The 26,869-nt window shown below is 47.7% G+C and overlaps 1 protein-coding gene across 1 annotated transcript in view; it reads left to right on the forward strand.

The window, feature by feature from the left end:
• Window positions 1-26,869, forward strand: part of LOC144770798 (ly6/PLAUR domain-containing protein 3-like) — a 74,625-nt gene that overhangs the window by 13,316 nt on the left and 34,440 nt on the right. The window lies entirely within an intron of this gene.

Here is a 26,869-nt window from a genome sequence, read left to right on the forward strand (position 1 = left end):
TGGATTAATCTGAATTCGCCCGGTGCCTTCTTCAGTACCACCCCTAGGGGTGAGCACACAAAATTCACCATCGGGATCTAACTGACACTTGGTTCTTACAAAATGTCACCCTGCCGTGCCCCTGTGCAGGTATCCTGAAACCCTCCACAAAACCGTCCCTAATGACCCTCGCTGAGGCAGTGCAAGTGTACCGTTCCAACCAAGGAATCATAGCGCCAATGTTCACTGGAGATCTGGCCTTTCCTAACAAGCTTGCCTCATTCCTGTTTCTTGCCCCCTTTGTCTCTAGCTTTTTTGTTGCACTTGGACTCGGGGTGAGAGGTGTTGCCACAATATCCACAGGCGTGCCTGAACTTACACGTGCCTGAGGCCCTAGCACAGGTACGCCTGTTGAAATCGAAGCAAACCCCTTTTTTGTTACTGCCCCCTGACCTGACTGCACTACCCCCCACATTCCCAGCGGGGCTTGTCTTAAAGGGCGTGAAGCGGCCCGTGTCCGGAATAGGAACCCGGGTAGTATCCTGTGATGCCACCACCAAATATTTCAGGTGGAGGAACATATCGGTCTGATCCCACCTCAGGGAAGGGTCCTCGGCCTTTGCTCGCCTAAATGCCTTGTCATAATCTTTCCACCCATCGCCCCCCTTTTCTGATTGGGCGAGGGTGATCCTGTTCTGGTAGATTGCCATCTCTGACCCAACCTCTGGGAATCTTTCAAGCATTACGGACATGTATGTGGAGAAACCCTGTATCCAATTTGCCAAGTTCTCTTCCACCCTGTACTTTAGTAGAATGGTAGACCATTCTCTAGGGTGAGTCCATTCCTTATTTTTTCTAGCCTCTTCCCTGTCCGCTTCGTCAATTAACAGGAAAAACATATTCACATATTCCCCCTTCCAAATCCTCTCTTTCATCTCCTTAGACAGATGCCGACCCAAACGCTCCCTCTCAGAACGCATTTCCCCCACTCCCAGAGGCGTGAAATGTTTTGTACCTGCTGATGCTGCTACATCAGCCTTCTTTGGGATCTCCGTCTCCCCGCCGTTGTTTGTCCCCGGCAGACTGCCGCTACTTGTGCCTGACACCTGTTCCCGTGGCGCCACGGTAGCCTCATTAGGGGTTGGGCCAGCAGGTACCTGCTGTGGGCTCCCTGCCGGTCGTGCCGGCCCCTCCTTTGGTTTGCCAACTCCGAGTTCTGCGATCAACTTTTTTGCCCGCTCCATTGCGTCACCCGCGCCAGCTGATGCCCCCGCTGCATGTGACCAGTTGCCTATTGAATCCAGCCATGGCAGAACCGCCGCCAAACTAGCTGTCATATCGGGCTGACCGGGTATTTCCACTGCTACATTATTCTGAGGTCTGGGCGTGGCCAACGGTACCTCAGGCTGCCCCGTACCCCCCACAGGAACCTCAGGCTCTGGCACTACCACTGGACTCACGGGCTCCCTTGCACCCTGCCCTCTCCCTTTTCCACCCTGTCTGGACCTGTTCCGTTTTGGTGGGGGGGGGGAGTAATTTCTCGGGGGCACAACAGGCCGTCTAGGCCTTCCTCCCACTACAGCTTCTGGGCCCTCCACTTTGTCCTGCAGTCTATTGAGCGTTTGCCCCATGGCCTGTACTTGCTGCACCAATGCTTCCAGCATGACTTATGTGTGAGACCGCTTCTCGGGCCGCCGTGCCTTAGGGGCCATCGTGATAATGTGCCCCCCCTATGTACAACTGCCTGCGGGAATCTATACCACGTGACAGTTCCCCACCAGGGTACCGTGTTCCCTCTCACCGTCTGTTGTAGCGACACCGACCAACCGGCGCAGTCACGCAACCAGAGCCAAGACCTACTGGCTAACCCAGTAAGCTCAGGCGAGCCGCCCGCTAAGCCTTCTATGGCTCCCAGAAGCGATGTACTGCTGGCCGATGCCGCCGCTGCTCCTTCCAGTGCGCGCCAACCGACTGCCGTCCTTGCAGGTGGATGGTTGTCCTCTCAGAGACACGAGCTGGTGCTGTTGATAAAAATCAAAAAATTGCGGTTTTCGCTGCGCTGCACCTGGCTATCCAACTGGGCTCCCTAATTGCAATGAGCCCCCTATTGTAACATATGCCCCTCCAGCCCAGCAGGAAAAAAGGTGAAAAAACCTCGCAAATGTGCCACAAAAAACAGCTCCCTTTCTGACAAAATTAAACACCTGCGCAGAAATACCGGTTGCCACTACCCCCTTGTTTCTTAATTCACTGGGCAAGCACTAAAGAGGCTGAAAATAAACCTTAAAAACGATCCTGGTCAACTATCCAGGCGCGCTGACAAACAAAGCCACCAAACAGCCACGATCCGCCGCCTTCGAGTCCCACTCTCGGTCCGTTACACTCGGAATGCGTGCAGCTAAAAAATGCCCCCAGAAACACTCACCCCAATTCGGGCGTCTATAGCGGTATTCTCCTTTAAACCCCCACTGCGCAAATGTAATGAGGCTGCTACGGGGCCGCACACACACTCGGACGAACTGAGCCCACCGGTCGGCACTTCCCCCCGGGCTCTTCGCTGAGGAAAGAAAAGAGGACCGGTACCACAGCAGCCGCAGCCCTTCGCGCTACCACTCGCCTCTAGGCGCTTACGCTACAGGATGTGGAATCGCCCAGGAATAACACCGCACTCCGTTGCTGCCCCGGCGCCGCTCTTGATGCCGCCGTCGCCGGATGCCGGGAACGCTGCTCTTGCGATGCCGCTTCCCCCGTCTCTACGAACCTGAAAAACAAACAGAACAAAAGATTAAAAGGGACGGGTGGGGTGACGGCCAGCCGGCCCGCGCGTGGATGAGACGAGGGGGGCAGCCGGGTCACCAAGAGGCTGACTTCTACGCAGGCTCCCTCCTTTAAGGGCTGGGGAACCAGGGGGCATTTCCGGGGGTTGGTTGTTCTTGAACCGGAAGCATTGAAGTGCTTCCGGTTCGGTAGGACTATGCGCGGCGCCGATTGGCTGCCGGCCCATGATGCGAGGAAGGTCGAGGGCAGCGTCATGGATGACGCGTTTCCCCCCCCCACCCACCTCGCAAATCTTCCCGGGGCTAGGGCGACCGCCATAATGGCGGCCCGTCCCATTCTGTTCCTGGCTCGCATAATTGGAGAGAGGAAGCCAGCACTATGAATGCCGCATCGAATGTTCCTCTGGGCTTTTCCTCAGCACTGCCATTTTTGCCTTATACAATACAACTTCTGGAACAGGCTTGCCGCAGGAAAGGTGGACAGATACTGCACTGGCCTTGGCAAAGATGTGCACTTTGAAAAGATGAAGAGAAGGTAATTGCCCAACTCATGCCAACTGGCTGCAGGGAATGAAAATGAGAGCGACTCATGGAAAAATAACTGATAGCTTAGGGGATCAGGCTCAAATACATGTATCCATATGGGTTCCTTTCCTGTCTACCTGATTCTAACTGATCCGTAGGTACTGTAATTCGGACATGCTTGCTGTTGAGGTTCGCATTGTGGAGTCTAATTTCTCCTTTTATGCTATCTTTCTGTATTTGCTGCAGTGGTTTCATTATCTTCTGGATGACACATCTCACTCTGGTCTCCTTATGAGAGTGCCAACTTCCACAGCTACAGAATATCATGTAGAGTTTTTATGTAGCAGGTACGATATGAACTAGGCTGCCAGAATATCGCCTGCGTTTGTGACTATTGTACTATGACCTGCCTCTCTTTTAATGTTTGTTTATTTTATTTTAGTTTGTAGACCTGATTCTCTTTTAATGTGTGTTTCTTTTATTTTAGTTTGTACACCTGCTTCTCTTTTAATATTTTTTTCTTTTTTTAGTTTGTAGATCTGTTCTCTTTTAATGTGGGTTTCTTTTTTTTTATTTTGTAGATCTGCTTCTCTTTTAATCTTTGTTTCTATTTTTTAGTCTGTAGATCTGCTTCTCTTTTAATGTGTGTTTCTTTTTTTTTAGGTTGTAGACCTGCCTCTCTTTTAATGTGTGTTTCTTCTTTTTCGTTTATAGACTTGCTCCTCTTTTAATTTTTGTTTCTTTTATTTTAGTTTGTAGGCTTGCGTCTCTTATGTGTGTTTCTTTTTTAGATTGTACATAATAGGAAGTGTTCATGTGCCAGTTTTTGAAAACCTAACCAAGAGATTGTGATATGTTTATTTGCTATGGTCTTATTTCCCCCAAAAAATACACACTACAAACAACTAGAAATAATCCTCTGCTCAAACTCAAGAATCTGTACTCTTGCATCTACCTATGCATAAACCTGCCCTTTAGTGGGTGGCGGTCTGTCCACCGATGTACAGATTAATCCCATCTCTGTTTTAAGACGTCCACATCCCTATAAATACACCACAGGAGTCTGAACAAATGATAAGGCTTTTCTCTCTGCTTAAAAACTATTCTTAAACCCACATGCTAATAATCTAATTAACAAAGACACTACCTGGAACATATTCAGAACTGTAGAATTGTAAAGGAAGTCTTGTATTCTCCCAGCTGTCGGATCTTATCCCAATAGAGAGAAAGAGAGAGTGATAATAGGTCTGCTCATCCTAGCCGTTGGTTGCTGTAATGGTCACTTACATTTCAGCATCAAAACAACCTTATTTACGCGCTAGGCCATAAAAGCAGTATAAATAGCAAAAGTACATACATCATATAAAAGAGAATACAATTTTCGTCTGGAAAAGCTATACATAGATTCTTATGTGAATACATCACAACATACTTACAACTAGAAGTGCTTGATGATGAGCCAAAGTCTATATGCATCACCTGTGATTTATAAAATGCAATCCTATTTTTTAAATCTTGTATCAAACAAACAGAGACCATAAAGAAGCAATCAAAAAAGCTAAAATAAGATATGCTGTAAAACGTCTTGACTATAAAAGATATAAATGTATTCTTGTATGAGAGCCAAGGCGTGGCAGCATACATAGAAATGCAAACTTTAATTATGCTCATAATCAAAATAGGTCTTTCAGGCTCTGTAGTTGAAAAAAAGAAAAAGAAGTAGATCATGTGGTGTACAAACAGAGCATAACAGCGAGACAACCAAATGAAATACAAAAAAACCCATAGAAAATAAGCACAAATAACGAAATGCAGTCAAATTAGTGAAACTTCAATATATGATGGGGCGTTCTTAATAGCTGTGAGTGGCCAAGAAACTTGGCGACGGAGCAGGCATACAGGGGTGGGGGTCCGACCAGAGGATTCTTACTGCTGTAGAGCTGCACCGAGTCCCCAGGAGCTTGCAGTGGGGTTTGATCCATCCCTGGCGTAGGCTGGCAGTGCCCTGGCAGACAATAGGACATGTGCTATAGTTTCTATTGAGGGTTGGCACGCAGAGCCGAACAGGTTTACATTTTATATCAGGCGGTAACACCCTTATTGGATGTTCGAACTCTAACTCGTCCATTATGGAGTTTTCCTCTTTATAGCAGGAATCCCTACAGGGAGGGGAGGCAGAGAGGGTCAAAGCAGTAAGGTTTTGGGGCTGGTTTCGCAGCTGCGGTGAATGCTAATGCATGAGGACAGAAGACACAGTCCTGCAGCCTGAACAGGAGACACCGCTTGAGAACATCTAGACCTTGACCTCCGAACATCACACCACCAAGGTCAACAAGCCTCCCTCCTGGGAAATCATCTTTCTACCAAAAACAATAAGGCTCCCGTGCAGCTATCGTACCACCAAGAGTGGCAAACCTCCTGTGCAGCCATCATACCACAGAGAACAACAAGTCTCCTGTGCAGCCATGATACCACTGAGAACAACAAGCCTCCTGGGCAGCCATCATACCACTGAGAACAACAAGTCTCCTGTGCAGCCATGATACCACTGAGAACAACAAGCCTCCTGGGCAGCCATCATACCACTGAGAGCAACAAGTCTCCCTCCTGGGAAATCATCTTTCTACCAAAAACAATAAGGCTCCCGTGCAGCTATCGTACCACCAAGAGTGGCAAACCTCCTGTGCAGCCATCATACCACAGAGAACAACAAGTCTCCTGTGCAGCCATGATACCACTGAGAACAACAAGCCTCCTGGGCAGCCATCATACCACTGAGAACAACAAGCCTCCTGTGCAACTATCATACCACAGAGAACTACAAGTCTCCTGTGCAGCCATGATACCACTGAGAACAACAAGTCTCCTGGGCAGCCATCATACCACTGAGAACAACAAGCCTCCTGTGCAACTATCATACCACTGAGAACAACAAGTCTCCTGTGCAGCCATGATACCACTGAGAACAACAAGCCTCCTGGGCAGCCATCATACCACTGAGAACAACATGTCTCCTGTGCAGCCATGATACCACTGAGAACAGCAAGCCTCCTGTGCAGCCATGATACCACTGAGAACAACAAGTCTCCTGTGCAGCCATGATACCACTGAGAACAACAAGTCTCCTGTGCAGCCATGATACCACTGAGAACAGCAAGCCTCCTGGGCAGCCATCATACCACTGAGAACAACAAATCTCCTGTGCAGCCATGATACCACTGAGAACAACAAGTCTCCTGTGCAGCCATCATACCACTGAGAACAACAAGTCTCCTGTGCAGCCATGATACCACTGAGAACAACAAGCCTCCTGTGCAGCCATGATACCACTGAGAACAACAAGCCTCCTGGGCAGCCATCATACCACTGAGAACAACAAGTCTCCTGTGCAGCCATGATACCACTGAGAACAGCAAGCCTCCTGTGCAGCCATCATACCACTGAGAACAACAAGCCTCCTGTGCAGCCATCATACCACTGAGAACAACAAGCCTCCTGGGCAGCCAGCATACCACTGAGAACAACAAGTCTCCTGGGCAGCCATGATACCACTGAGAACAACAAGCCTCCTGTGCAGCCATCATACCACTGAGAACAACAAGCCTCCTGGGCAGCCATCATACCACTGAGAACAACAAGTCTCCTGGGCAGCCATCATACCACTGAGAACAACAAGTCTCCTGTGCAGCCATCATACCACTGAGAACAACAAGTCTCCTGGGCAATGACCATAGAGCTGAAAAGAACAAGCCTCTTGTGCAACCATCGTACCACCAAGAGTGACAACCTTCCTGTGGTGCTCTGACAGGAGGTGCTCCCTCTAGCAGCACCCTGAAAGGATGCATTCTCCCTAGCAGTGCACTGACAGGATGTCCTCCCTCTTGCAGTGATAGAGCACGCAGGTCACCCAACCATAATTTTACCATATACGTATTGGGCCCATACAAAAATTCAATTTACCATATTTATTAATCGGGTAACCTTGCACTCTACTATCAGTAACCCTGTTCCTTCCTATTGTATTTCAAATGTACCCGACTTACCATTCCACTGTTACGGGTACCTAATGACCACAATGGATCAGGGAGCTATCTGTAAAAGAAAGGCAGACACCAAAATACTCTATTTTCTCAATTTGCACTCATATAATAACCACAAACTCAGGACGTTTTAAAAACCTTTATCTAAAGTTCATCGTTTTCAAAAAGCATAAGGTTTACAGCAATTAAACTGTCAATAACTAGAATTATAAAGAGCACATATCCATATAGAAAATAAATCAGACCAACCATTTAAAATTCTAAAGGAAGGTAAGAACAGGGAACATGCTATTAAAAATTTCAGGAATTTTGGCTAAACGAAGAGTGACTAAAGGACAGGGGAAAAATAAGGAACATACTAGAATGTATTCTCTAAGTGGGCACAGTATAAGAATTTAGTCAATCTATGGAAACTTGAGGGTACCATATAACTATGGGGAAGGTAAAAGTGGAACACGCTAATATTTCAGAGAAATCAATTCATTTAGCTAAAAGAAGGTAAAGAAAAGGAACATCTATATTTCATGAATTGTATGAAGGTCCGTGCTTAAAGGATAGGGAAAAATTGGAACATGCTAGTATAATAACTATAATGGATGACTTTTTCATTTGGTACTGTAAAAGTGAAAACATGGAAAATCAATATGCAAGAGTACGTCTTTATTAAAGCAAGGGAAAGAATGAAAGATGCAGAATAGATTCCCAGCACTATATTTACCTAGAGCGGTGTGAAGACCAACCCTGGCCACGGGTAAGTTAAGGACAAGAGAAACCCTAAGGAAGGACAGTCGCCAGTAGGCCAGCAGGTGCAGAATGGACACCCCAGGACAGGACAGGAAAACCAGATTAGGATCAGGACAGGACCATCAAGGAAAAGACCAGCACCTGCAGTTCGGAAGCTACGCCTGCGCTACACCCTCTCTGCAGCTAACAGTCAGAACCCCGATTGGGTTATCGAATTCTCCAGCAAAGTGCTCCGCCAGCACTTAAGGTTCTTAAAACCCCTCTTGGGTCTGTGGAAATTACGGACAGAGTGCTCCACAGCTCTCTGTATCAGTCACCTATTGAGTGCGTTGGGTCAGTGACAGGTCAGCTATTCGGACAAGTCGGACAAATTCTCTAGCTAAACCTAGGCTAGTTATACTGTTTTGGGTCAGTGTACCACCCCCCAAATGTTGCAAGTGTAAGAATCCCCAATTTCGACGGGTCAACACACCAACCAGGATTAACTTCTACAAGTCCCAATTTCCATCTTTTGGGACTGCGTATTGAAATTGGGGTTCCCATGACCTATTCTACAAAATACAATGGAGAATACAAAGAGAATACAAAGATTATATACAATTGTGTCAACTGCAGGACAGTTCAGCTTCTTCTACTAGGCGAAGGTGCATCTTCCCAGGCGCATCTTGGCGGGGACCTCTGGGTTGGCGCACGTTCAATGTCACAGAGTTCATCCTCTGGCGGAAGACTGTCATGCGCAGAAAGACTATTCAATATGAAGTATTCCCATCCCTCATGCCCAAGGATTACGATACATGAAAAGTAAAGGAAAACAATTTAGAACATAGAAATAAATGAATACACTGTATACCAGGAATCCCTATATGACTCCCCTTACTTTATATTAACTATAGCATTAAAATTAGTGCAAAACGAACAGCAATGCAGAAAGCGGCAGAGAAAGCTTCAGCATGTGAGAACACAAAGCCGCCATCTTAAAGCTAGTGCGCAAGTGCAAAGATTCCCGCCAGAAGTGCGAGTACGTCACGTCACGTGAGTGTGACCGACGCATGCGCAGACGAGCTCCCGCCAAGCAGCAGCCATTTTAACGGCAAGCGTATTAAGGTTAAAAAACACATAGGCAAGCATCACTGGGACACCCAAAATGTCAGAATAAATGGGAAATTAGTGAGACAAACAGATTGATTTAATTAATTAAGGTTACTCGAGGTTCTTGAATACGAGCAAGTCGCTTTACGTGCGAATCCTTGCTCCATCAGCAGTGGTCTGACAGGATGTGCTCCTTCTAGCAGTGCCCTGACAGGCTATCCTCCCTCTTGCAGTGGTCTGACAGGATGTGCTCCTTCTAGCAGTGCCCTGACAGGCTATGCTCCCTCTTGCAGTGGTCTGGCAGGATGTGCTCCCTCTAGCGGTGCTCTGACAGAATGTGCTCCCTCTAGCAGTGCCCTGACAGAATGTGCTCCCTCTAGCAGTGCTCTGACAGGATGTGCCCCCTCCAGCAGTGCTCTGACAGGATGTGCTGCCTCTAGCGGTGCCCTGACAGGCTGTGTTCCGTCTAGCGGTGCTCTGCCAGGATGTTCTACCTCTAGCAGTGCCCTGACAGGATGTTCTACCTCTAGCAGTGCCCTGACAGGATGTGCTCCCTCTAGCAGTGCTCTGACAGGATGTGCCCCCTCCAGCAGTGCTCTGACAGGATGTGCTGCCTCTAGCGGTGCCCTGACAGGCTGTGTTCCGTCTAGCGGTGCTCTGCCAGGATGTTCTACCTCTAGCAGTGCCCTGACAGGATGTTCTACCTCTAGCAGTGCCCTGACAAGATGTGCCCCCCCTAGCGGTGCTCTCACAGGATGAGCTCCCTTTAGTGGTGCCCTGACAGGCTGTGCTCCCTAGCGGTGCTTTGAAAGGATGTGCCCCCCTCTAGCAGTGCTGTGACATGATGTGCTCGCTGTAGCGGTGCTCTGACAGGATGTGCTCCCTCTAGCAGGGCCCTGACAGGATGTGCTCCCTAGTGGTGCTCTGACAGGATGTGCTCCCTCTAGCAGTGCCCTAACATGCTGTGCTCCCTCTTGCTGTGCTCTGACAGGATGTGCTCCCTCTAGTGGTGCCCTGACAGGATGTGGTCCCCCTAGTGGTGCTCTGACAGGATGTGCTCCCTCTCTAGCGGTGCTCTGATGGGATGTGCCCCCTCTACCAGTGCTCTGACAGAATGTGCTCCCTCTAGCAGTACCCTGACAGGATATGCGCTCTCTAGCGGTGCTCTGACAGCATGTGCCCACTCTAGTGGTGCGTTGATAGGATGTGTCTCCTCTAGCAGTGCCCTGACAGGATGTGCTCTGTCTAGTGGTGCTCTGACAGAATTTACTCCCTCTAGCGGTGCTCTGACAGGATGTGCTCCCTCTAGCAGTGCCCTACCAGGATGTGCTCCCTCTAGCAGCGCCCTGACAGGATGTTCTCTCTCTAGTGGTGCTCTGACGGGATGTGCTTCCTCTAGCAGTGCATTGACAGGATATGCTCTCTCTAGCAGTGCCCTGACAGGCTGTGTTCCGTCTAGCGGTGCTCTGCCAGAATGTTCTACCTCTAGCAGTGCCCTGACAGATGTTCTACCTCTATCAGTACCCTGATAAGATGCGCTTCCCCTAGTGGTGCTCTGACAGGATGAGCTCGCTGTAATGATGCCCTGACAGGCTGTGCTCCCTCTAGTGGTGCTCTGAAAGGATGTGCCCCCTCTAGCAGTGCTGTGACATGATGTGCTCCCTCTAGCAGTACCCTTACAGAATGGGCTCCATCTTGCAGTGCCCTGACAGGATGTGCTACCTCTAGAGGTGCTCTGACAGGCTGTGCTCCTTCTAGCAGTGGTCTGACAGGCTGTGCTCCCTCTTGCAGTGGTCTGGCAGGATGTGCTCCCTCTAGCGGTGCTCTGGCAGAATGTGCTCCCTCTAGCAGTGCTCTGACAGGATGTGCTCCCTCTAGCAGTGCCCTGCCAGGATGTGCTCCCTCTAGCAGTGCCCTGACTGGATGTTCTCTCTCTAGTGGTGCTCTGACAGGAGGTGCCCCCTCTAGCAGTGCCCTGACAGGATGTGCTCTCTCTAGCGGTGCTCTAACAGGATGTGCTCCCTCTATCAGTGCCCTGACAGGATGTGCTCCTTCTAGAGTTGCTCTGACAGGCTGTTCTCCTTCTAGCAGTGCCCTGACAGGCTATGCTCCCTCTTGCAGTGGTCTGACAGGATGTGTTCCCTCTAGCGGCGCTCTGACAGAATGTGCTCCCTCTAGCAGTGCCCTGACAGAATGTGCTATCTCTAGCAGTGCCCTGACAGGATGTGCCCCCTCCAGCAGTGCTCTGACAGGATGTGCTGCCTCTAGCGTTGCCCTGACAAGCTGTGTTCCGTCTAGCGGTGCTCTGCCAGGATGTTCTGCCTCTAGCAGTGCCCTGACAGGATATTCTACCTCTAGCAGTGCCCTGACAAGATGTGCCCCCCCCCCCTAGTGGTGCTCTTACAGGATGAGCTACCTTTAGCGGTGCCCTGACAGGATGTGCTCTCTCTAGCGGTGCTCTGACAGGATTTGCCCCCTCTAGCAGTGCCCTGACAGGATGTGATCTCTCTAGCGGTGCTCTGGCAGGATGTGCCCCCTCTAGCAGTGCCCTGACAGGATGTGATCTCTCTAGCGGTGCTCTAACAGGATGTGCTCCCTCTAGCAGTGCCCTGACAGAATGTGCTCCTTCTAGAGTTGCTCTGACAGGCTGTGCTCCTTCTAGCAGTGCCCTGACAGGCTATGCTCCCTCTTGCAGTGGTCTGACAGGATGTGCTCCCTCTAGCGGTGCTCTGACAGAATGTGCTCCCTCTAGCAGTGCCCTGACAGGATGTGCTATCTCTAGCAGTGCCCTGACAGGATGTGCTCCCTCTAGCAGTGCTCTAACAGGATGTGCCCCCTCCAGCAGTGCTCTGACAGGATGTGCTGCCACTTGCGGTGCCCTGACAAGCTGTGTTCCGTTTAGCGGTGCTCTGCCAGGATGTTCTACCTCTAGCAGTGCCCTGACAGGATGTTCTACCTCTGGCAGTGCCCTGACAAGATGTGCCCCCCCCCCTAGTGGTGCTCTTACAGGATGAGCTCCCTTTAGCGGTGCCCTGACAGGATGTGCTCTCTCTAGTGGTGCTCTGACAGGATGTGTCCCCTCTAGTGGTGCACTGACAGGCTGTGGTCCCTCCAGCAGAGCCCTGACAGGATATGCTCTCTCTAGTGGTGCTCTGACAGGATGTGTCCCCTCTAGTGGTGCACTGACAGGCTGTGGTCCCTCCAGCAGAGCCCTGACAGGATATGCTCTCTCTAGTGGTGCTCTGGCAGGATGTGCCCCCTCTAGCAGTGCCCTGACAGGATGTGATCTCTCTAGCGGTGCTCTGGCAGGATGTGCCCCCTCTAGCAGTGCCCTGACAGGATATGCTCTCTCTAGAGGTGCTCTGACAGGATGTGCCCCCTCTAGCGGTGCCCTGACAGTATGTGCTCCCTCTAGCGGTGCTTTGATGGGATGTGCTCCCTCTAGCAGTGCCCTAACAGGATGTGCTCCCTCTAGCGGTGCCCTGACAGGATGTTCTACCTCTAGTGGTGCTCTCACACGATGTGCCCCCCTCTAACGGTGCACTGACAGGATTTGCTTCCTCCTGCGGTGCACTGACAGGATGTGCTCCCTCCATCAGTGCCCTGACAAGATGTGCTCCCTCTAATGGGGCTCTGACAGGATGTGCTCCCACTAACAGTGCCCTGACAGGATGTGCTCTCTCTAGTGGTGCCCTGACAGGATGTGCTCCCTCTAGCGGTGCTCTGACAGGATGTCCTCCGTACCACAGTTCCCTGACAGGGTATGCCCCCTCTAATTGTGCTCTGACAGGCTGTGCTCCCTCTAGCATTACCCTGACAGGATGTGCTCCCTCTAGCATTACCCTGACAGGATGTGCTCCCTCCAGCAGAGCCCTGACAGTATATGCTCTCTCTAGTGGTGCTCTGACAGGATGTGTCCCCTCTAGTGGTGCACTGACAGGCTGTGGTCCCTCCAGCAGAGCCCTGACAGGATATGCTCTCTCTAGTGGTGCTCTGGCAGGATGTGCCCCCTCTAGCAGTGCCCTGACAGGATGTGATCTCTCTAGTGGTGCTCTGACAGGATGTGTCCCCTCTAGTGGTGCACTGACAGGCTGTGGTCCCTCCAGCAGAGCCCTGACAGGATATGCTCTCTCTAGTGGTGCTCTGAGAGGATGTGTCCCCTCTAGTGGTGCACTGACAGGCTGTGCTCTCTCTAGTGGTGCTCTGACAGGCTGTGCTCCCTCTAGCAGTGCCCTGACAGGCTGTGCTCCCTCTAGTGGTGCTCTGACAGGATGTGCCCCCTCTAGCTGAGCCTGACAGGATGTGCCCCCTCTAGTTGTGCTATGACAGGCTGTGCTCCCTCTAGCAGTGCTCTGTCAGCATAAGGATCCACAGTATAGCCCTATGAATAGGTCCAGCCCAGTCAAATACACAAGATTTCAGGGATTGAAGGTGAACGGCAGGGGCTCCTCGATCCAGCGAGGTGGCTATTGAACAGGTGGCAGGTCTCTTGCTGCAAATGTCAGTTGCATGACAGCAAACGAAAAACAATAGCTAAAATAATGGTAAGAGGTAGAAAGAAGGGTGTTCACTGCTCGCTGAGTCACATTCATTCCAGCTACACTTGCTCAGCCAGTTTGCTTTGTGGGTAGGAATTGGTGGGCTCAGCAGATATTTGCACATCAGCATTATTCTGTAGAGACTTGCAACATATATGCAAAGTCATCGTCAACACTCCAGGCTGAACAATCTATACAGTAACATGCAGCCAGCTGATCAATCTGCATACTAATGGTTGTAAACGTTGGGCAGGTGCCAGTTCACATCAAATCAGTTGTTCAGCCTGCCAGGCTGATGCAATGTTTCTTTTCTTACAGAGGAGTTTGGGATGGCTCCAAGTAGGGAATCCAAGTGATTCTGGAATCTCTCCAGACTACTAAAACAAAGGAATAATAAATCTTTCAATCCCCATTCCTTTTTTATGACAAATATTTCCAAACCTTTGAGTGCACCTGTAACTGAGGCAATCTAGTAAGGTTTGTGATGTATATTTGTAAAGGTCACACAACCTCCCACACCCCCTTCCTCCTCCCCTGAAAGGTATCCTGGTGCTGGAGCAGTTGTCTGTGCCTTGCCCTTCCTATTGTAGCTTGGTTAATTGAAAAGCCACGTCTTCAACTTCTTGTGGAATTAAAAAGAGAGGAGGAGGCCCCGAAGTGGAGTGGGAGCTGATTCCAAGCTTTAGGAGTGATGTAAGAGATCGCTTGTCCTCCTGACCTGATTCGGTTTATGCATGGGATGCGTACAAGTAGGAGTCCTGCGGAATGGATGTCTCTCGGTGGTTGGTTGAAGGTGATGTGACTGTTCAGGTAGGTGGGGCCTGAACTGTGTAGTGCCTTGAATGTGTGTGTGTGTGCAGTTTTAATTGAGCGTATTTGTGCATTGGAAGCGAGTTCAGATACCTGAGTTGTGTTGTAATGTGATGTGGGTTTTGTGTGAGGGGTTAAGGATGAATCTGGCTGCCAAGTCCTGGATGGTCTGTAGTCTTCTAGTGAGTTGATTGGTCAACCTGGCTTAAAGGGTGTTCCCACAGTTCAACATGTGGATGACTAGGTCATGAGTGACAGTTCTTCTACAGTTGTTTGGGAGCCGTTTGAAGATCTTCCTCAGCATCTTCAGGGTGTGGAAGCAGGAAGCAGTGACAGTGTTGACCTGGGCAGTCATGTCTATTTTGCCACTAGGGATTATTCCAAGAGTGATGGTTAGGGTGTTAGGTGTGGGTCTAAATTTAGCCGGCTACCAGTTGGAGTTCTGTGGTGAGGTATTCTTGCCAAAGATCAGTACGTCTGTGTTGTTGTTGAGCGTGAGAAACTTGACTTTCATTTAGCTAGCGACTTTGGTCAGGCAGGCATTGAACTTGTTTCTTATGTTGGGGGTTTACTGTGAGATGTAGAGTATGCGTTGCATTTCATCATCATTGGAGAGGATGTTGATGATGTATGTGTGGATGACGTATGAGTTGAAGATAGGTTTGTGGCCTGCTGAAGGGTAAGGTGCCAGGCAGACAACTTATGTTCTCCAATCGTTAAGAAGGAGCAAATCCAGCAGAGAGTGGGTTCTTCGATTGCCGGGTATGGTATGAGGGAGATGGGTCTGTATTTGGAAGGCATGGCAGGGTCCATGGATGATTTGTTGAGTAGGGATATGAATATAGCATGTATCCAGGTGTCTAGGAATGTGCCTGAGGTGATGGAGGCATTGAGGATTGGTGCAAGTACTTCAGTGATCAGTTGGAGTCCTATGGTGAAAGAGTGGGGGGGACAAGTGTCAGATGGGGACCCTAGTAGATCATCTTCATGGTAGCAGTAATTCTGATAGTGGTTATGGCAGGCCATGAGTTCAGGGTTCTTTTATCTGCCATGATGAGAAGTTGAGTTGCAATGGTGACGTGGTCCAGGTGAGGGTCGAAGTTGCTGTTTATGAAGGTGTTTTTGTTACAGAACAATTCTCAGAGTTTTTTGCAAAGGTCTTGTGAGGTGGATATATTACTGGAGGTGGCATAAGGGACAGTGTAGTCTTTGCTGATAGCAAAGTTTTTCTTGCTGCTGTAAGTGCTTGAGTTCTGTATCTTCTGGTGGTCGTATCTAAAGATTATCTGAAGATGCCTTCATCTGTGGTGTCTTGACTTTTCTCCATTTGCGTTACAGTTGCTTGCAGCAGTGTTTTGTCAGCCCAAGTTCTTCTATGTAAAAACTGGCCTGTGGTCAAACTCTTGCCTTTGATTTGAGGTTGAGGGTGAAAAGGTTACCAGTACATGCAGTGTTCCAGGTGTTAAGGTTCTTATTGGCTTTCAGCAAGTCACTGGTTTGATCAGGACGGTTCTGGGAGAAGACAGAAGTCCACTTCTCTTCAGAGATGCTTTTCCAGCTGTGGTGGGCGGTTCTGGTATTGGTAGATCTGTGATGGTGTGGGATGGGTTTGCTGATTAAGTGTTGTGCAGAGCACTAGAAAACATGGCTTAAATTAAGACTAGGATCTGGACTAGGGTGCTGCTTTGGTATGTTTGATGGGCTCCTAATAATTAAGAATATGGTCATACTACCCTACAATGCAATCTGGCAGTGCCGGAAGAGCTAGTCTCACACATCAGGTTTAGGGTTATTTTTTACCAGTTTGCTTGCTAGTTTGATGGTCTGCTGAGCCCATTTTTACTGTTGATTCCTCTGATGTTACCAGAAAAAATTGCCTGTGGTGCACAATTGCATGCAGTCAACCATGCCTTGCTAACCACCCACACAAAATGTGTCCATATCAGATTTGTTGGAGAGGACACTTTTTAACTTGGTGCCTGGGCCAATCTTCGTCACATAAGCAGGATTGATATTGCAGCAGTTTGACGCCTGCCCGTCAAACATAGGGAATTAATGAATATGATATATTTATGTGGAAACCTTTATCCTTGCTATATAACACATTTCCATTGACTATTGCAAGGCTCTACTTATCTCTGCCAAGGAATCCTCCCTTAGTAAACTGCGAGTAGTTCAAAAAACCACGGCTCAATTGGTGAATAATACCCCTCCCAGCGACTCTGTTACTTCGAGAACTCACTGGCTTCCAGTGAAACAAAGAGTAAAATTCAAAATATGCTGCATGGTTCACAAATCCCTGAACAGCATGGGATCCAGCTACCGGAACAAAAAATTGGTCAGATTTATGCCACCCAGAACCTTGTGAACAAGTAACCACGGATTCCTCCATGTCCCGCGCTTTAAGCTAGCCCGCATGGGCGGTAAAGCATTCTCCCACCTTGCCCCGCGTTATTGGAACCAGCTCCCTCCTCAGCTGGGTCAATGCCCCAACTTCCTGGCCTTCAGAAAACTACTGAAAACGACACAGTTCTAACTCTCCTTTGGTTGGCCACTAGCAGTCACAGCTCTGAGATACCCCGATGGGGGTGATTCGGACGCTAAATAATTCAGAAATCAAATCAAATCAAATCATATAAAATGCTAATCATAACACGCATTGGCAAAGCCAATAGGTCTGGCCTCGATATATATATCTGTGGATTATTATTTTTTTTTATGTAAGATAGGCACCTGCAGAACAAGTATAGCAGAAACTAAGAACGTCAAGCCTGCTGAAAATTTTTGTATTTCACAATCTCTGTATGAAAATGTTCCAGGTGTTTAATACAGATTAAATGCTGATGATCAGGTTAATTCCAGTTCAAACAAGTTCTGGAAGCCATGTCACATTCACAGGTGCAATTAAGTGTTTATTGCTCATAGCTCAAGGAAAACCTGCAAGTGTCTGCTGTAACAGAATTGGCATGAGACACACATTAGCAGCACATATATGGATCAAACATACTGGAATGGAAGGTGAAGGAAAGAAAAGAGATTTTTTTTTTTACTGAAGACTGGCTTATGTATTGGAAGATAAAACAATCCGAAAATTACCATGAAGAGAAATTGTGCAGAATACAATAGTGTTTCTCAGAATAAGCAGGTCACCAAACAATTTGTGAGAACATTAATACAGAAAGTAAAAGTACTGGATTTGGATGAACCAGTCAAGCATCAGATGATTCCTGCAGACCGGAAAACAAAAAATGCTCCATGAAAAGAAGTGACTGTTATCTCGAAAACCAGAGGAGGAGTTTGAGAAGTAATTACTTTTTAGCACACATTGGGGCATATTACCAAGCTATAGCGATAATTATCGCTAAGCTTGGCTAGCGGGCATTTAAATATCGCCGCGCTCCGACGATTTTTATCGCTTAGGAGCCTTGATATTATCAAGGTTTATCTCCTAAGCGATAAAAATCGGCCGAAATGCATGAATATCGCTGAAAAGTCAGCGATATTCATGCATTGGCGAGCAAATGCTCTTAGCCATGTTATCCACCTACCATTGGATAACATGGCTAAGAACTGCTCTGGGCAGGCGTTAGCTTTTGGAGATAATTTCCAAAAGTTGGTAATAGGGGATAGCGATGTTAGCGACTGTTTCCAGTCGCTAACATCTTGGCACGCCCACTCTGCATGTCATTAGCGATAATCCTCGCTGACATGCAGAGTTGGCCCCTAAATGCCCGCTATCGCCTATTAGCGACAGCTAGGGAATAGGGCGATAAAATTATTGCCGCTTTAGCAGGAATTTTTCCCGCTAAAGCGGCGATATTGCCCTTGGTAATATGCCCCATTATTCTCAAACAGCTAACATGCAAAATAGGGGCAATATTTATCAAACATTCATGCAACACAACGCAGCAAGCCACCCTGCCCTGCTGCACTGCGTGAAAGGGCAGGAATGCTCCATATTTACATGTATACGGTGCATTCCTGTCCTTTCCAAGTGCTGGCATACTTTTGGATGGGTACAATTCTGACGTATTCTCAGCTCTACCAATGCTGGAAATCTGGGATGTTTCAGAATCCAAGGGTGGATGCGTGGGAACACCCACGCTCCACCCATGGTGCGCCTCCTTGCCGTAGAGTAATGCAGTGCAGCGATTTGCGCGGCCACGTATTACTCTAGATTTATCAAGCCATTCAGGGCTTGATAAGTTTTACTTAGGGCCACGCAAAGGGATTCACTGGCAATGCAAAACCTTGATAAATATGCCCCTAAGCGTTTAGTCCTGAAAAATACAGGGGGGGTGGATTTACTAGCTGAACCAACTAAGATTAGAGGATCTTTTCACAGATCTTCGAGCTTCCATTATATGTTAACAGTATCTTGTAAAGCGCACGTACACCGTAAGGTTTCATGGCGCTGAGTCAGGTGTGAGCAGGGACCGCAGAGGACTATAAGTGGGCCTGTGTGAGCAGCCACGTTTTTAGCACTCTTCTAAAATCTAAGAGTTTGCTACAGGCCCGGATTTCCAAAGGGAAGGAGTTCCAAAGTCTGGGTGCCAATATTGCAAATCTGCGGCCTCCTTGGCGGTGAAGTTTAAAGGGGGGGATAATCAGAAGATGATGGTTGATAGAGCGAAGATTGCGAGAGGGTGAATAGATTTAAAAAGGATGCAGGCCGTTTTGTCTAAGCCTAAGCCCTCACCCACCAAGGTGGCAAGCTTTATAACTGGGCGGTGTTCCTCAATGGGAGGGCGATGCAATGCCCAATGGCCCCCTCGAGGGTGCTCTTTCACAAATATCTTTTTGGTCTGTCTTTATGACTGAAAATATTCAATCCTCAGACTTATGCCCAGTAAAGTTCCTGGGGAACACCTGAAGGTAGACCAAAGAAAAAGAAAAGAGCAATTAAAATTATCTAAGGGAATCCTAAAATAAGTTTTATTATCCCTAGATACCCATGTGAAGGTTAAAAACAGAAGACTGAACTTGGCCAGAAATAGTTTTTCTTGACTTTAAACAGAGATTGTCTTGGTTCTTGCTTGAGTGTCCCCACCTGGGATCAATGGCAATTGATTGGTACCTTAACAATGGGGGTTCTAACCTACTTAGCGAGCCCCCTATATTGTCCTGGTGGCGATCACCCTATGTGTTCTATATGGGAAAGTGTTATCCTACAAAGGAAAGTAATCCTGATACTTGCATGAGATCTTGTTATTCCCAATTTTGGCATTCTGACTAATTGGGTGAAAAAGAAACTTGTGACCTGGGAGGACAAACAGTATGTAAAAATATGACTTATAATGTACACATGTAATAGATGAGATTTTTCGTATCTGATCACCCAATTTTTCGTGTTCTGGCATTATACAAAAGTGCAACCTCTGATGTATGACATGCATGTACATGCTTTGCTAAATCACATCATTCTTCTGCCATACCCACACTGAAAAGTGAAAAGAAAATGTTTCCTCAGAAACATAATTTCATAAACATAATGTATGGTTACCCATAACCCACAAAAAATGGACCCCTTGAGGTATGGTGGAAATAACAGTTCCCTAAATAGGCATCTCAAGGGTAAGTCGATTAAAATATTAGAATATCAGTATCGTGCGAAATGCACCCACTAAGAAAAACGATTCTTAGTGGGCTAGCTCTGCCCCCTGAGCACGTAGAAAGACAGGAGAGGTATCATTGGAAAGGGTAGAATCCCCAAGAAGGGATCCACCCACTAGACACCAGGGAGGGGGGACCGGCCTCTTGGGCAAGCCTCTTTGCTCCCCCCAAAAAATGGCTAAATTCAGTCTTTCTGCCCCCGCTGGGCAGATGGGGGAGGTAGCCCCAATCTTCCATCCTGGGGGGGCATAAAGCCCACTAGACAGCAGGGAGTTTGTTTGCTAATTTGAATTAGGGGTGGGGGCTAGCCAAAATGGGCATGCCAATGCTCCTAGCCCCCCCCCACAAAAATGACAACCTTTCTGTTGCTCCTGGGGGGCAGATGGAGGCAGCAGCCCACAATCTGCCCCCCCCCCGAGGGAGCAAAAAGCCCGGTAAACGCCAGGGATTTTTTTGGGCAATTTGAATTGGGGGTGGGGGCTGACTGAAACGGGCATGCCAATGCCCCCACCCCACCCCCGCAGGAATTCCAGACCACTAGAAACCAGGGATTCTTTTTTTGGTATTCATGTAGTGGTGAGGGCTGCCCAAAATGGGCATGACAATACCCTCAAACCCCCAGAGAAATTCCAGTCTTTCTACCCCCCCAGGGGAGCAGATGGGGGAAATGGCCTCTGATCTGCCCCTGGGGCGGAGGAAACCCCACTAGGCACCAGCGATTACGCTGGGTTTTTTCATGCGTAGGGGTGGGGGCTGCCCAGAATGGGCATATAAAAGCCCCCACCCCCCAAAAAAATAGCCACAGGCTTTTTTCCCCCCTTGGGGGCATATCAGCGCAGCACCCCCCCCCCCCCCTTGAATCTCCCCAGGGCGGCAGAAAGCCCACTAGGTATAGACTTGTTTTTAGCAATATGCCTACCTGTGGATTTTGGGCCCTAGCGCTGCCGACACATAGGGAAAAGTAGCAAACCTGAACATATTTTAAAACTAGACACCAAGGGAAGTCCAGAATGGGGTGACTTGTGTGCCTCTCACCAGTTCTGTTACCCAGAAACCCTTGCAAACCTCAAACTTAGTTTAAAAATAAAACACATTTTCCTCACATTTCAATGATGGAAAGCTCTGGGATCTGCGTGGATCCACAGAATTCCACCCACCCCACATTCCCGAAGTCTTCCAAGAAAAGTGAGGTATCATTTTACTCAGGAAAACAAGGGAAACGCTGGGTGGTAGGACATTTGTTCTGGCACAGTGAGTCGAACAAAAATGTAAGGAAAAAGTGAATTCTTCAGCTAAATGTGAGGTTTGCAGGGTATTCTGGGTATGGAAACGTTGGGCGATCCATGCAAGCCATACCTCATTGGACTCCCCAGGGTGCCTAGGTTTTAGAAATATGTGCGTTACATAGGTTTCCCTAGATGGTGGCGAGCCCGGGGCCAAAAATTCAGCTGCACCCCCCAAAACCACGTAGTTTTATTATAGATAATATTGAAGTCTCCACAGTACAATTTGGGCCATTTCATGTTGCAGCCACTATGCCTACCCACACAAGTGAGGTACAATTTTTATTGGGAGACATGGGGCAATACTGGGTGGTAGGAAATGTGTATCTCCCAGGTGATCCTACAACTTTTCCACACAGAAATGTGTGAACAATTAGATTTTTTCAGCAATATTTGAGGTTTGCAGGGCATTTTGGGTAGGGAAACGTTGTGGAATCCATACAAGCCATACCTTCCTATACTCCCCCAGGTTTCTAGTTTTCAATGTGTGGGTTTGGTAGGTTTCCCTAGATGGCCATCAAGCCTGGGCCAAAAACTCATGGGACCTCCTTGCAAAACCAGGTTGTTTAGTAATAGGTCATTTTGATGTTGCCTCAATAGGTTTGGGGGCTTTGCTTGTCGCAGGTACTTGACTCTCCATCATGATTGAGGTACCGTTTTTATAGGGGACCAAGGGGAACACTGGGTGGTAGGAAATTTGTAGATCCATGCATATTCCCAAACTTTCAACCACAGAAATGTAAGGAAAATGTATTTTTTTCAGCCAAATTCGAGGTTTGCAGGGAATTCTGGGTCAGAAAACGTTAGGGGACCCATGCAAGCCATACCTCGCTGGACTCCCCCAGGTATCTAGTTTTTATAAATATATGGGTTGGTAGGTTTACCAAGATGGCCGCAGAGGCCGGGGGCCAAAAACCCAGGTGACCCCCCTTGCAAACCAAGGTTGTTTTGCGATAGGCCATTTTGATGTCTCCTCAATACGTTTTGGGGCCTTGCCTGTCGCAGGTACTTCCCCAGCCTATGCTTGTGAGGTACCATTTTTATTGGGAGACCTGAAGGAATGCTGGGTGGTAGGAAATGTGTGGATCCACACTGATTCCAGAACTTTCCACAACAGAAATGTGAGGAAAATGTGTTTCTTTGGACACATTCTGAGGTTTGCAAAGGATTCTGGGTACAGAACCTGGTGAAAGCCAAACAAATCACCCTATCCTGGATTTCCCTGGGTGTCTAGTTTTAAAAATTGTATAGGTTTGCTAGGTTTCCCTAGGTGCCGGCAGAGCTAGGGTTTAAAATCTACAGCTAGGCACTTTCCAAAAAAAGGGTCAGTTTTCAATGTGAAAATGTGGTGTGTCCACGTTGCGTTTTGGGGTATTTCCTGTCACAAGCACTAGGCATACCCACACAAGTGAGATACCATTTTTCTTGTAAGACTTTGGGAAATGCGGGGTGGGTGAAATTTTGTGGAGCCACCCAGATTTCAGAACTTTCTACCAGAGAAATGTGAGGGAAATGTGTTTTTTGGACAGATTTTGAGGTTTGTAAAGGACTCTGGGTAACAGATCCTGGTAGGAGCCAGACAAGTCACCCCATACCAGTTTCCCCTGGGTCTCTAGTTAAAAAAAATATATAGGTTTGCTAGGTTTCCCTTGGTGCCAGCAGAGCTAGGGTTCAAAATCTACAGCAATGCACTTTGCAAAAAAATGGTCAGTTTTCACTGTGAAAATAAAGTGGGTCCACATTGCATTTTGGGCTGCTTCCTGTTGTGGGCACTAGGCTTAGCCACACAAGTGAGGTACCTTTTTTATCGGGAGACTTAGGATAACCCAGAAATGGGTAGCAACTGTTATTACCTATTGACTATCTATGCATTTCTGCCTTCCAAATGAAAGACAATGTGTAACAATGAAGTCACTTAAAAAAATGTCCTATAATTCTCATGCTTGTATGGGTACTCATAATTTCGGAAATGTACAAATAGCTCCTGTTTATAAACTTTATATTTGGGTCCAATTTCAGAAAAACATAGGTGTCTTTCATCCCAATTTTTCACTGTATATATTTTCCTAAATTCTATACCCGGTACATAAAAAAAAAACATTGCAAGACGCTTCTCATTTATTGGCTTTCGGTTCATCGTGTTCGTAGTGAACCTACAAGTCCTATATATCCCCACAACCAGAACGGTCCAGCAGACGTAATTAGAAGAAGTTACAGGCGAAAACGTTGCCACAAATAGCTGATTTTTTCAACTCAATTTCAATTTTTCCTATTTTCAACTGTTAGTTTCTATAACGAAACCTTGAAGGATCTACACAAATGATCCCTTGTTGAATTTAGAAATGTGCCTCCTTTTCTAAAATGTATAGCTTTCCAGGATTCATTATTGCTTTCATACTCATTTCTACCATTAACTGGAAGAAGGTTGAAAGCACAAAATATAGCAAAAATAGGCTATGTCCCAGTAAAATGTCAAAACTGTGTAAAATTTTTTGGTTTTCTGACAAAAGTCCCTGAAAGCTGCGAAATTGATTAATTCAGCCTCACAACCCTTTGTTGATACCATTTGCAGAGAAAAACAAGACGCTTTCATTTGCAGCACTTTTTTACCATTTAAAAAAAAAATATTTAGCTGTATTTGGCTAATTTCTGTGTCCACTCAAAGGGAATCCACAAACCCTGGGTACCTTTAGAATACTAAGTGTGAACTAACCCAAATACCCCAAATAAAGATTAGCCCAGTAAGGGAAAAGGCAGAGCAGTGAAGGGGTTAATTTCCTATACTTCCTGCAGGTAAGCTTGCCTACCAGGGCTCGATTGTGGAAGGCTGGGAAGTGTTTAGATCCATTCCAGCTGGCAAGGGGGGGGAGGTGCCAAGGTTGCTTACTGGCCCCTTTACTTTTTGTGGTTTATATCAACAAGCTGTGACCCTCCCTGGCTACCCTTATAAGCGATATTCCAAAAGTGAAGACAGCTTTTGTGCCAGCACTGCTCTACGTAGATCATGCAGATTTAATGGCAAGGACCCTGGTGGCCCTTCGTTTACTTGTTGAAGGTTTGGCCACTCTAATCAGCGAACTGACTTTGATCACAAATTCCCGCAAATTGCTTATAATGGCTTGTGGACCGGGAAAGAAACTCCAGGCAAATGTATTGGTCAGGAGACAAACCCTAAGTGCCATGAGTGATTTCAATTATTCCAGGGTTACCTTCTGCAATGCGGGGGCGCAGCACGCACAGATCAAAAACATGCAAGGAAAGCTTAGTAGAGCTGCTTGAGCAAGTCTTAATGTACCTTTTGGGGGATGGTAGGAGCACCATTGCCCCTATTTTTTATATTTGTAACTCTCAATGTGTCTTCAACACTCATTATGGGGGTGAGATCTGTGGCCATGGTAACACTGATGCCTCACAGGTTGAAGAAAATTGTATCTGTAGATGGATTATACATTTGCACCTTAGAGTTCTCATTTCATTTTGCATACAGATCTCAAACTTCTGGATATTAGTGATCTGATCAAGCAGGTGCCCCTTTTATTATGGATCAATATCTGGTCCAATAAAGAGTCTAAGATAAATAGGGAAATTATTTTGGACTGTTTGGATTCAGACAACAGATCTGCCATCCCATGGCTATTTTAGGTACGTCAAATGAGTGATGCTTTAAATTTGTCAATTTTGTTTGAAACCCAAAAATGCACCGTATTAGGGTGAATGCACTGCCCCCAGGGCAGCTGTGAACATGCTCTGTCCGCATGGCACCGCATTCATGTAGAAAACAGAGCAACTGCTTTAAAGCCGCTCTGTGTTTTCACAAGGCAGACAGCAACCGGCCTGCACTGTGAAGGGGTAATAGAGATCTCCTTGCAGGCGGATGCAGTGAGTGAGTGCACGGGCTGAAAGGGGATGATCCATGGGACCCACAGTACCCTCTCTAGAGGGCTGCAATCGGAGAGAGCGCACTGACAGTGCGCTCCCTTTTGGTGGCACACCATTAGAGTGCCTCCTGAGAGCTACTTTGCCTCTCTGCCCACGTCTGTAATACGGCACGAATGCAGATGCAATGGCATTCTCTCATTTGCATAGGGCTAAGGTCCATGAAAGAACGCCTTCTACGGGAAGAGCTGGCGTGGTTTGTGCTTCAATGCTATCAGTATTACAGAAGGAGAGGCACTAGCGTCTGCAGCCTCTTCTGTAATTCCAAATTCCCCCAAGGCACACAAAGCGGGCTCAAACGCCCTTTGAGCCCCCAGGGCACTTGTATAATATGGTCCCAGTAGCATTACACAAGAATTATGGCAAGTTTGTCTAACACACTTAAATAAGGAACAGGATGGCAGCAACATTGAAAACTTCTGATATGCACAGAGAATAAGCACAGGAAGTAGGGCATCTGCCCCTGACACACGTATGTACAAGGTACGCACACACACATTGGACATGCTGCAGCAGTGCAAGCTTGACTCACACTCATAACAGCAAGCTCCGCAGCAGGTCAGCCTTCGCATATTTATGGCACTGCACAGCCTGCATCAGTGCACCCTTACCCCAGAGGCCGAGTATAGCACATGCTGCAACAGTGCAAGCTTCACTTGCACTCATAGCAGCAAACCCTGCGCCAGAGCAATCTTCACATGCTCATAGCACTAGAAGGGCTGCAGTAGTGCACCCTTACCCCTGAGAAGAGCAAATGCTGCAACAGTGCAAGCTTCACTCACACTCATAACAGCAAGCCCCGCAGCAGTGCAGTCTTCGCATACTTATGTCACTGCACAGCCTGCAGCCGTGCACCCTTACCCCAGATGAAAAGAGGCAGAGAATAGCAGATGATGCAACACTGCCAGCTTCACTTGCACTCATAGCAGCAAACCTTGCAGCAGTACAGTCTTCACATACTTATGGCACTGCACCGCCTGCAGCAGTGCACCCTTACTCCAGAGGGAGAGAATAGCTCATACTGCAGCACTGCAAGCTTCACTCACACTCAAAACAGAAAACCCCTCAGGCGTGCAGTCTTCATATACTTATAAAGCCCTGCACAGCCTGCAGCAGTGCACCCTTACCCCAGAGGCAGAGTATAGCACATGCTGCAACAGTGCAAGCTTCACTTGCACTCATAGCAGCAAACCCCTGCGCCAGAGCAATCTTCACATGCTCATAGCACTACAAGGGCTGCAGTAGTGCACCCTTACCTCAGAGAAGAGCAAATGCTGCAACAGTGCAAGCTTCACTCACACTCATAACAGCAAACCCCGCAGCAGAGCAGTCTTCACATACTTATGTCACTGCACAGCCTGCAACCGTGCACCCTTACCCCAGATGAAAAGAATAGCAGATGCTGCAGCACTGAAAGCTTCACTCACTCCGAACAGCAAACAACACAGCGATGCAGTCTTCACATGCTTATAGCACTACAAGGACTGCAGCAGTGCACCCTCACCCCAGAGACAGAGACGTGCAAATGCTGCAAC

Source organism: Lissotriton helveticus, chromosome 7 (assembly GCF_964261635.1).
Source record: "Lissotriton helveticus chromosome 7, aLisHel1.1, whole genome shotgun sequence".
Taxonomy (NCBI): domain Eukaryota; kingdom Metazoa; phylum Chordata; class Amphibia; order Caudata; family Salamandridae; genus Lissotriton; species Lissotriton helveticus.